The sequence below is a fragment of the Daphnia pulicaria genome, unplaced genomic scaffold (assembly GCF_021234035.1).
Source record: "Daphnia pulicaria isolate SC F1-1A unplaced genomic scaffold, SC_F0-13Bv2 h1tg000195l, whole genome shotgun sequence".
Classification (NCBI taxonomy): domain Eukaryota; kingdom Metazoa; phylum Arthropoda; class Branchiopoda; order Diplostraca; family Daphniidae; genus Daphnia; species Daphnia pulicaria.
This window is the reverse complement of record NW_025804877.1, coordinates 15,001-25,000: the sequence shown is the minus strand read 5'-3', so window position 1 is coordinate 25,000 and position 10,000 is coordinate 15,001. Positions and strand designations below refer to the sequence as shown.

Genomic DNA, 10,000 nt, shown 5'->3' with positions numbered 1-10,000 from the left:
CCAGCCGAGAACGACCACGGACGTCGCAGAAACGCGACGCTCTTCGGGATAGCCTTTGACAGCTAAATCCATAACCCTCTCGCCCCGCGACGGGATTCCAGGGTCTCGGTCCCTCAAGCAGAAAAGAAAACTCTTCCCGGGGTTCTCGGCAGCTTCTCCGGTTTGTGTCGCGTTACCGCGACCGTGACATTACGAGGGTTAAAGTCGTTTTATCGCGGACGTAGCCGCAGCCTGGTTCCGGAATCAGGACCGGATTCCCTTTCGCCTTAACCTGGGTGGCGTCTCACGTTATACGATACATGGTTTCATATTTTCGAAGGCGCTGCGAAAGAAGCATGCGATGCCATAACGCGATGAACGGTACTAGGAAAATAAAAGAGACGGGAGAAAAACAATCAAATACCGGCTAAGAGAAATCAAAAAAAGGAAAAAGACACTTCTTTAACCTTCTATCATTCTCACAAGCTTTCTTATTCATGTGTTTTCTTTGACCCCGCAACTTTAGATTTTTTCTCTTCGCGCACACCACAGAAGAATCACCGACACACGACTCAACCACAACCACGCCCGCTACTCATACGATAGATGCAACACATCACGCCCGTCACTAGGTCGGCTTTCGCCTGCGGCTTAGGATCGACTGACTCATGTCCAACCACTGTTCACATGAAACCCTTCTCCGCGTCAGTCCTCCAGGATCCCTCTGGAGTATTTGCTACTACCACCAAGATCTGCACCGACGGCGGCTCCGGGCAGGCTCACGCCCACAACCCTTCTACGCTCACCGTCGCGACCCCCCTACTCGTCGGGGCCTCAGCGCCGTCGCTCTCTTCGAGCTGACACGGACGTTATTCGCTCTGCCGACCGACGGCCCGGTATAGGCACGACGCTATAGCGCCTCCCATTTTAAGGGCTAGTTGCTTCGGCAGGTGAGTTGTTACACACTCCTGAGCGGATTCCGACCTCCATGGCCACCGTCCTGCTGTCTTTAGCAACCAACTCCTTTTCGTGGGATCCGAAATGTGCGTCGTTTAGGCGCCTTAACCGGGCGTTTGGTTCATCCCACAGCGCCAGTTCTGCTTACCAAAAATGGCCCACTGGGCGCTCAGATTCAAATCAATTGCCGCGGCCTCAATCAAGGAAAAAGGCCGGGCTTCTCACCCATTGAAAGTTTGAGAATAGGTTGAGGTCGTTTCGACCCCAAGGCCTCTAATCATTCGCTTTACCGGATGAAACTCCGTTTGTTCTCTTTGCGAGCACCAGCTATCCTGAGGGAAACTTCGGGGGGAACCAGCTACTAGATGGTTCGATTAGTCTTTCGCCCCTATACCCAACTCCGACGATCGATTTGCACGTCAGAATCGCTGCGGACCTCCACCAGGGTTTCCCCTGGCTTCGTCCTGGCCAGGCATAGGTCACCATCTTTCGGGTCCCAACGTGTGCGCTCTGGGTTCGTCCGGCCGACTCGACCAAACCCTTTTAAGGGGGAAAGATCTCGCGAGCATTCGGACGCCCTGGGGTTGCGCCCGCTCTGTTCGAGACGGGATCACCCCTCGCGGATGCACCCTCATCGGGGCCGCTTCACTTTCATTGCGCCTCGCGAGTTTAGTTTGATAATTTCTCGACGACTTGCGCACATGTTAGACTCCTTGGTCCGTGTTTCAAGACGGGTCGGGTGGGACCCGACTTCTACTCTCCGCTCTGGGCCTCCACAGGTTGAGCACCGCAACTTTTTCTCTTTTACAAAAAAAAGCTACGACACCTCCCGGGAGGAGACAGGTCACGACCGGGCAGTACTGTTGGGAAACGCCGCGCTCGTCATCGCGGCACCCGCGAAGGTAACCACGAAACTCGCTAACGGACGCCCCGTGTAACAGACACCCAGTCGGTCGCGGAGTCCTACTAGGCCCCCCACTTGCGGACCTTGGCGTGGCTATTGCGATCGCAGAACGACTTATGCAAGAGAGCCGCCAATTCAGGCAGTCTCCATGCAGCGTTAAGGGCATACAACCAAGTGCCGGGAGCGGGGACTTGTTCGACCTTCGAGGGCCCACCCGTTTAACCCCCTGAACGGTTTCACGCACTCTTGAACTCTCTCTTCAAAGTTCTTTTCAACTTTCCCTCGCGGTACTTGTTCGCTATCGGTCTCGTGGCGATATTTAGCCTTAGAAGGAGTTTACCTCCCGCTTAGGGCTGCACGCTCAAGCAACCCGACTCTTGGGAAGGGATCCGATGCACGGTCTCGGCTCGTCTTATCTACGGGCCTGACACCCTCTGTGGGTTGCTCGCCCCGTTCATGGAGACTTGGACGATAGATACCGGACAGACGCGCACGATCCTCCCGAACACCACATTCCTCGGCACCCGCTCAACCGGGCGCGAGGTTCGGTGCTGGGCTCATCCCTGTTCGCTCGCCGCTACTAAGGGAATCCTTGTTAGTTTCTTTTCCTCCGCTTACTGATATGCTTAAGTTCAGCGGGTAGTCTCATCTAAACTGAGGTCAGAATGAATTGTTTGTTTTCAAAAGGAGACAACACTTTATCTAGCTCGGCAGACTTTGGCGTTTTAAAGCCGGGAAAGATTGAATAATTGCCGGTTCAAATTTTTTTTTTTCGAAATAAAGCGAGTCTCTCGTTATTCGCAAAAATTAATTTACGAAAAGTGACAGGGCGTCCTGCGGCTTTTTGTATTGAAACAACGCGTCGTGCGCGAACCAAGCTTGCATAACGAGCGGTTAGAGTGAGTGATAATTCGCGGTGGTCGACACTTCGACACGCCCGGCGCACACACACAACTAAACTCGCGTTGAAGCGGTATATCGCGCACACGCAGCCGACACCTTGTTCGAGAAGATGTGTTTATTTCTAAAATTTTTTTTTGAGTTGGCTCAAAAATTTCCCATCTGTTTTGCCATCGAAAAAGGTTTCTTTTGAATAGAGAGGAAAAAAACAAAACAGGGCGAACCTTCTTTTATTTTTCCCCCTTTTTTGTATTTGAGGCATCGCGGACACTTAAGTCGCGCGGCACCCAGACGTTAGAGATTCGGGAGCTTTTATGCGGTCAGGCCGGGTGAAAAATAAATCTCGCCGCGACCCAACATGCAAAACCAAGACTGAAAAAATCTCTGTTCGTTCATCATTCGACCGACCCTCAGTCAGATGTGGCCCGAGCGAGAAGCTGGGCCGCCATTTACGTTCAAGATTTCGATGCTCCATGTGTTCTGCAGTTCGCATGGATTAGCGCACTTTGCTGCGCTCTTCATCGATCCACGAGCCTAGTGATCCACCGTTCAGGGTCGTATATAAAACGACATATTCGTTTTCTTCTCTCTTTTTCTCCAACCCGCCCAAGCAAATGAATGCGAGGGCGGAGAAAGAAAGCCAGAAAGAAAATGTTCCGATAAACACTCGTACTAGAATTTGGGTTTAGTGTGTTATTGTGATTTTGAATTCTTCCTACTTCATCGAGAGGGCGAAGGGCAAGCTTAAAAAACATTCGGTTTTCAACGGCATAGTGTCGGGCTTTGGAGTGTTAGTCTATACGACGCACACGCACGCAACCACGAGTATCTACGCCCGAAAAGAACGTCCAGAGTAAAGTCTCACACTTTCGTCCCCCACCGAGAATCAAAAAATCCCGAAGACGAAGAGAGAAACAAAAAAAAAACAATTTCGATTGGGCGTATCCGCTTTAAACCACCGCGCATCAGAGCGCCTGATACCCGTTCAAAATCTTGATGTTTTTTTTTTTTTTTTCCGACTCTCCATCCACCGAGTTTTTATTTTTCAAAGTGTTTGATTTAGGGACTAAGACTTTATAAAATCTCCTTTATTGTTCCTTCGGTACTCGCGGCCCAGGCGGGCTATCGTATTCTTCACTCTACTAACGTCAACACTGTGAGCGCCGCTAAAGGTCGAATGAATCTATAGAGACATTCACCATCGAAGCAGGAAGAATTTGCTCACGGCCATAGACCAAATCGAAAGACTTTGTGTTTTTTTTTGAGCCGAGAGGAAAGAAAAATCAATTTGAAAAGGCGAATCCGCTTTAAACCACCGCGCATCAGAGCGCCTGATACCCGTTCAAAATAAATGATTTTCTTCCGTCAACCCACACATAGTTCATACGATGTCTTACGCCGAAAGACTTTTGATGGGGTTTTTTTTGTTTTGCAACTTTTAGTTGTTTCGTGCTCAACCAAAGCCATATGCGCAAAACATTTGTCTTGTTCGTTTATGATCCTTCCGCAGGTTCACCTACGGAAACCTTGTTACGACTTTTACTTCCTCTAAAGGATCAAGTTCGACCATCTTTCAGTCTCGCCGTTGGTAGGCACCGCACGGGCAGAGATTGCTCCCCACTCGACGGCACCCCGACAAGCCCGTCCGAAGGCCTCACTAAATCATTCAATCGGTAGTAGCGACGGGCGGTGTGTACAAAGGGCAGGGACGTAATCGACGCGGGCTAGTGACCCGCGCCTACTAGGGATTCCTGGTTCATGGGGATCATTGCAGTCCCCAATCCCAACCACGAAGGAGGTTCAGCGGTTACCCGGTCCTTTCGGACAGGGAGAGTGAAACACGCTGATTCCTTCAGTGTAGCGCGCGTGCGGCCCAGGACATCTAAGGGCATCACAGACCTGTTATTGCTCACTGTCACGCGGCTGGACGCCGCTTGTCCCTCTAAGAAGACTGCGTGACGGACGCGAGAGCAGAAGGTATCGCCGGGGATGACGACGACCGAATAACAATAGAGCCAGCCCCCGCGAGACATTCCCGACAAAGCCCCGCCATACCTCATCCGCCAGGCAACCAACCCGTGAAGGCCGTACACCCGACGAACAAAGCACAACGAAACCAAGCCGAGAGATTGCCTCACTAAAGGAACCAGTCCCACCGAGACCCGAATCGCCGCCACCTGATCCCGACGCCTCCGTACTCCCTTCGGTTTCAATTGATAAAACCCGTCACCTATTTAGCAGGCTAGAGTCTCGTTCGTTATCGGAATTAACCAGACAAATCGCTCCACCAACTAAGAACGGCCATGCACCACCACCCACCGAATCAAGAAAGAGCTCTCAATCTGTCAATCCTTCCAGTGTCCGGGCCTGGTGAGGTTTCCCGTGTTGAGTCAAATTAAGCCGCAGGCTCCACTCCTGGTGGTGCCCTTCCGTCAATTCCTTTAAGTTTCAGCTTTGCAACCATACTTCCCCCGGAACCCAAAGACTTTGGTTTCCCGGAAGCTGCCCGTCGAGTCATTGGAGTAACTCCGACGGATTGCTGGTTGGCATCGTTTATGGTTAGAACTAGGGCGGTATCTGATCGCCTTCGAACCTCTAACTTTCGTTCTTGATCAAGGAAAACATTCTTGGCAAATGCCTTCGCTGTTGTTCGTCTTGCGGCGGTCCAAGAATTTCACCTCTGTCGCCGCAGTACGAATGCCCCCGTCCGTCTCTATTGACCATTACCTCGGGTCCAAAAGTAAAAGACCAGCAAAATCGGACCGAGGTCCTATTCCATCATTCCATGCTGCGATATTCAGGCGTTGGGATACACCTGCTTTGAGCACTCTAATTTGTTCAAAGTAAACGTTGCCGGCCGCCCGAGACACCCGGTGAAGGGCACCCCGAACGATTGACTGGGTGGAGCGAATCGAGTCAACTACGACCAAAATTTAAAAAAGAACCCGAAAGAACTTTCCAACTCTGGCCGCAGATACAACAACGACGCACCGACCACCACTCCGGCGATGTTGTCCGACCGTGAAGAGAGTCGGGCTTTGACACCCGGGCTCCCAGAGCGTGAAACGCAACACCCTTGATTCAGAGCGGCGCCGCCCGGCCGAAGACAGACATCCGACTACGAGCTTTTTAACCGCAACAACTTTAATATACGCTATTGGAGCTGGAGTTACCGCGGCTGCTGGCACCAGACTTGCCCTCCAATGGTTCCTCGTTAAAGGATTTAAAGTGTACTCATTCCAATCACGGGGCCTCGGAAGAGTCCCGTATCGTTATTTTTCGTCACTACCTCCCCGTGCCGGGAGTGGGTAATTTGCGCGCCTGCTGCCTTCCTTGGATGTGGTAGCCGTTTCTCAGGCTCCCTCTCCGGAATCGAACCCCGATTCCCCGTTACCCGTTGCAACCATGGTAGGCGCGTAACCTACCATCGACAGTTGATAAGGCAGACATTTGAAAGATACGTCGCCGGCGCGAAGGCCGTGCGATCGGCGTGAAGTTATCCAGAGTCACCAAAATTGGTACGGTGCGCGAGCCCGAAAGCCCGGCCCCGACTGGTTTTGATCTAATAAAAGCACCTCTTCTGCGAGCCCGAAAGCCCGCAGTCGAGGCTCGAGTGCATGTATTAGCTCTAGAATTACCACAGTTATCCAAGTAGGATGGAGTGGATCTAAGGAACCATAACTGATTTATTGAGCCATTCGCGGTTTCGCCGTCTAGCGGCTTGTACTTAGACATGCATGGCTTAATCTTTGAGACAAGCATATGCTACTGGCAGGATCAACCAGGTATTTCGTGTATGTTTGTTTGATATGCATCCGGCGAGTTGCGGGTTTTTATTTCGCCCACGCATCACCAAACACACACCAAATCAACACGTTTTTCGTTTTTTTTTCTTTTTCTTCGGAAACTAAAATTTTTGATCGCAACGCCTGGCGTGTCACAGCGAGTCCCAGTGAAGAGAAACACCGATCCGATCCGTTTGTTGGATTTTTTTCATTTCAATTTCCAAAGTCAAAGACCATTCAACGGTCTATGAGCCCAAAGTGAATCGGATTCATTCGACCGGTCTTGATATATTCATCAACTTTTTTTCCCGTATTACGGTTTTCGACGGTCATATGTGGCGTGCTGTATGCTCATAAGTCAAGCCTGCTTTACTAAGCTGACAAGCATACATCTTTTAAATTTTTGTGGGCTCAGAGTTTTATTTTTATTTTTCCACCGCCGAGGCACACTCTCGCATCACCCCGCACGACACACACACACACACACACCTCACCGCTCAACGGTCACACGAGGCAGAATTTTCCGCAAAGACTTTCGAAGAGAAAGAGAAAACTCGGAACAACCGCGGTCAGAGGCCAGCATAGAGGCATCGTATAGAAAGTCATGGGCGGAAAAAAACAAATCATTTCAAGTCGAGACAAGCAACCAGACTACCCCTATAAAAGTGCGCAATTCTTTAAGAGTTCACCGAAGAATGACCGAGATCAAGTATGCACGAAACGAACATATTCCAAGGGCAGCTGAATAAGCGATTCTGCGCCGAAGCGCGAGAAAAGCAAGCGGTACACCGATGGGGATCGTTTTTTTATCGTGTTAGATTCGTTGTTGTCAAGCAAGGATTCTCAAAATGTTTTTTGCATTGCACCCAAGTTTCGTACTGATTACTTGTCGCAGACCGGTGACTGTCAAAAAAAATTTTTTTACGTTTTTTCTTGAGAGGTCACTGCCTACACACAACTCCGGGCGGGCCGTACACTCACAGCCGTTTGAATTCTCCCTTCGTGTGTCATGGCCATAACTGAGCGTACATCTTACCGGGCGCCGAGTTGATCTGGCTTGTTCGATGAACGTTCGGGATACGTACAATCGATATAGCTCCAACCGTAACTCGTTTGTAATTACGCCGGCCATACTCAGCGGGCGCTCAGCTCAGCTCTCGATATCTTCCGTCGAAGGGAAGTTCGTAGTAAAAGAGAGTCAGAGTCGACGCCACATTTTGCGGTCCTCGCATCTCATCCGATTTTTGAATTTTATAGATTTGCCATCACTTCCACCCAATTCTCTCGTATATTTCAATCTCTTGACTTTGTCCGACCGGGCCGTCTTCGCCCCCCTTCAACTCCGTCCATCTCCACTTCTGTGTTCCACACAACGAGCTTCCGTCAAACGGCAAAATGTGAAATATGCGCACGCCGCACGAAATAATTTGAAAGCGTTCTGTTTGGTGGCTTTTTTATTTTTTATCTCTCGGCTCACACACACACACACACATTTCCGCCTGAACGGTAATTTTTTTTGATACGGTGTCAAAAAGTGAAAAGACGCGCACCATTTTCTTTTCTCTTCCGTATCGTCGCTGACGGTAAACGCTGATGGTTATGATGCCGTAAGTTTGGAAGAAAGAATCTTTCCCGTCTTGTCTTGTTACGGTAAAATAACAAAGAACAAGCGTCCGATTTCTCTCACAGACGGCCACAGACAAACCACACGTGCCGAAGAAACGAAACGTCCGAAACCAAAAAAATGTTTGACGCGCGCACCTCTTCTGAACTTTTCGACCAAGAGTCGTTGGATCGAGTGACGAGCTTCTCAGCTGTCGCACCAATCGGTGAAGCGGGCGTTTGAATTCCCGTCCACATCGCGGTTCGGATATATTTTTACATATACCGACCATCGGAAATTTCGAAAACGGTTTTACCGAAGGAATGATATTTCACACACCGACAGCTCATCGAGTTCGTCTCCGTTCAACGGTTTTTTTTTTTAAGACTTTTTGATCGCATGGGGCTAAACTGGTTAGAGCAAAGCCGCGATCCAAGCAGTGAAAAAAAAACAAAGACAGTGCAAGCGCGATCGAACGGAATCGAAACTAAAATCATGTGAAGTGGCGGGCGGAAAGGAGCTCAGCTACGGTGGAAATGAAACTACAACTAACGCCGAACCGGACAACTTCCCATTCTGCGTCTTCGTTTCATTTCCCAAAGCTCCCCGTCGATACCAAAGTTTTTGCGTCGAAGCTACTAAAGAAATTTCGCGCTTTCCTTTTCGCCTCTTTCGCCTTCCCTTCGATATCTATCCAACCACCGGCTTCGACTTTATTTCTTTCACCCGTCTATTCGCCCGATAGTCGACGGTCGGCCATTCTTTGGTATCGGCCAGGCGGACTAACAAGAAGTAAGACTCGTTTGAAAAATTTGGACCGGGCTTTACAATCGCTGCTTGTCGTAATGTCGCAAATTTGAAAAAAATTTTCAATTCGAGAAACCAAACTATTCGACACTTCGAAAATTTTTGGGACTCTGAAAATTTTTCCGAGTTTAGGAATCGAGACCTCTTCTATACTAAGGAAAACCACTAATGTTCCGCCGCATAATGTCTCCGTTTTCCGGCTCATTTTTAGCGATTGGACGGGGACATTGCCCCATCCAACCGCCAGCCGACTTTCAGGAACCGTCGTTTTCAAAGTTGGGACTTAGAAAATTTTCGACGAGTGGGAATTTTTTACGGTCGCAAGTCATCACGACACGCCCGACCAACCCATTTGAGAGCCGCCACGCCTCGACGGTGTGACGGCTTTTTTTCGAATCGACGGGTCTCGCTCACTCCTCTCTCGCGCCGACCAGAGGCCGGGCGAGAGAGTCGTTGCCAAACACCGTCGTCGGAAATGGGAGAATTTGAGTGGGAATTTTTTACGGTCGCGAGTCATCACGACACGCCCGACCAACCCACTTGAGAGCCGCCACGCCTCGACGGTGTGACGGCTTCTCTTTTCGAATCGACGGGTCTCGCTCACTCCTCTCTCGCGCCGACCAGTGGCCGGGCGAGAGAGTCGTTGCCAAACACCGTCGTCGGAAATCGAGAAATTTTCATTTCCATTTCCATTTTTTTTCATCGGCCTTTATACGTCCAAGTCCCGCCAACCACGTCACTACCACGTCGTCGGGACTTAGAAAAATTTTTCAATTTTTCGGACTTAGAAAATTTTTCAACTTTCTTTTTTTCGACAACCTCTTCCCTATATAGGAAAGTAGTGGATGTTCCGGGCAGTAACTGTACGAAAAAGTCGATTTCCGAATTTTTGCCGGACATTCACCTGAGCTCAGGCCGGGCCGCCCGCTCAACTGCCGCCCGGTCACCACCAAAAACCGGTCTTGGAAATTTTAGGACTTAGAAAATTTTTCAACTTTTTCTTTCTCGACAACCTCTTCCCTATATAGGAAAGTAGTGGATGTTCCGGGCAGTAACTGTACGAAA

General features: G+C 49.9%; 3 non-coding genes across 3 annotated transcripts in view; all 3 read right to left on the bottom strand.

Annotated features, from left to right (window-relative positions):
* LOC124319772 overlaps window positions 1-2,503 on the bottom strand; it is a 4,575-nt gene extending 2,072 nt beyond the window's left edge. The window contains exon 1 of the ribosomal RNA XR_006913463.1: window positions 1-2,503. This exon is cut by the window's left edge and continues 2,072 nt beyond it. This is a non-coding gene — a ribosomal RNA (large subunit ribosomal RNA).
* Window positions 2,504-3,144: 641 nt separating this feature from the next.
* LOC124319770 lies at window positions 3,145-3,297 on the bottom strand. Its single transcript, XR_006913460.1, has one exon. It is a non-coding gene; the product is annotated as a 5.8S ribosomal RNA (ribosomal RNA).
* A 936-nt stretch (window positions 3,298-4,233) lies between these two features.
* LOC124319771 lies at window positions 4,234-6,528 on the bottom strand. The gene has a single exon (XR_006913461.1). It is a non-coding gene; the product is annotated as a small subunit ribosomal RNA (ribosomal RNA).
* Between the last annotated feature and the right edge of the window lie 3,472 nt (window positions 6,529-10,000).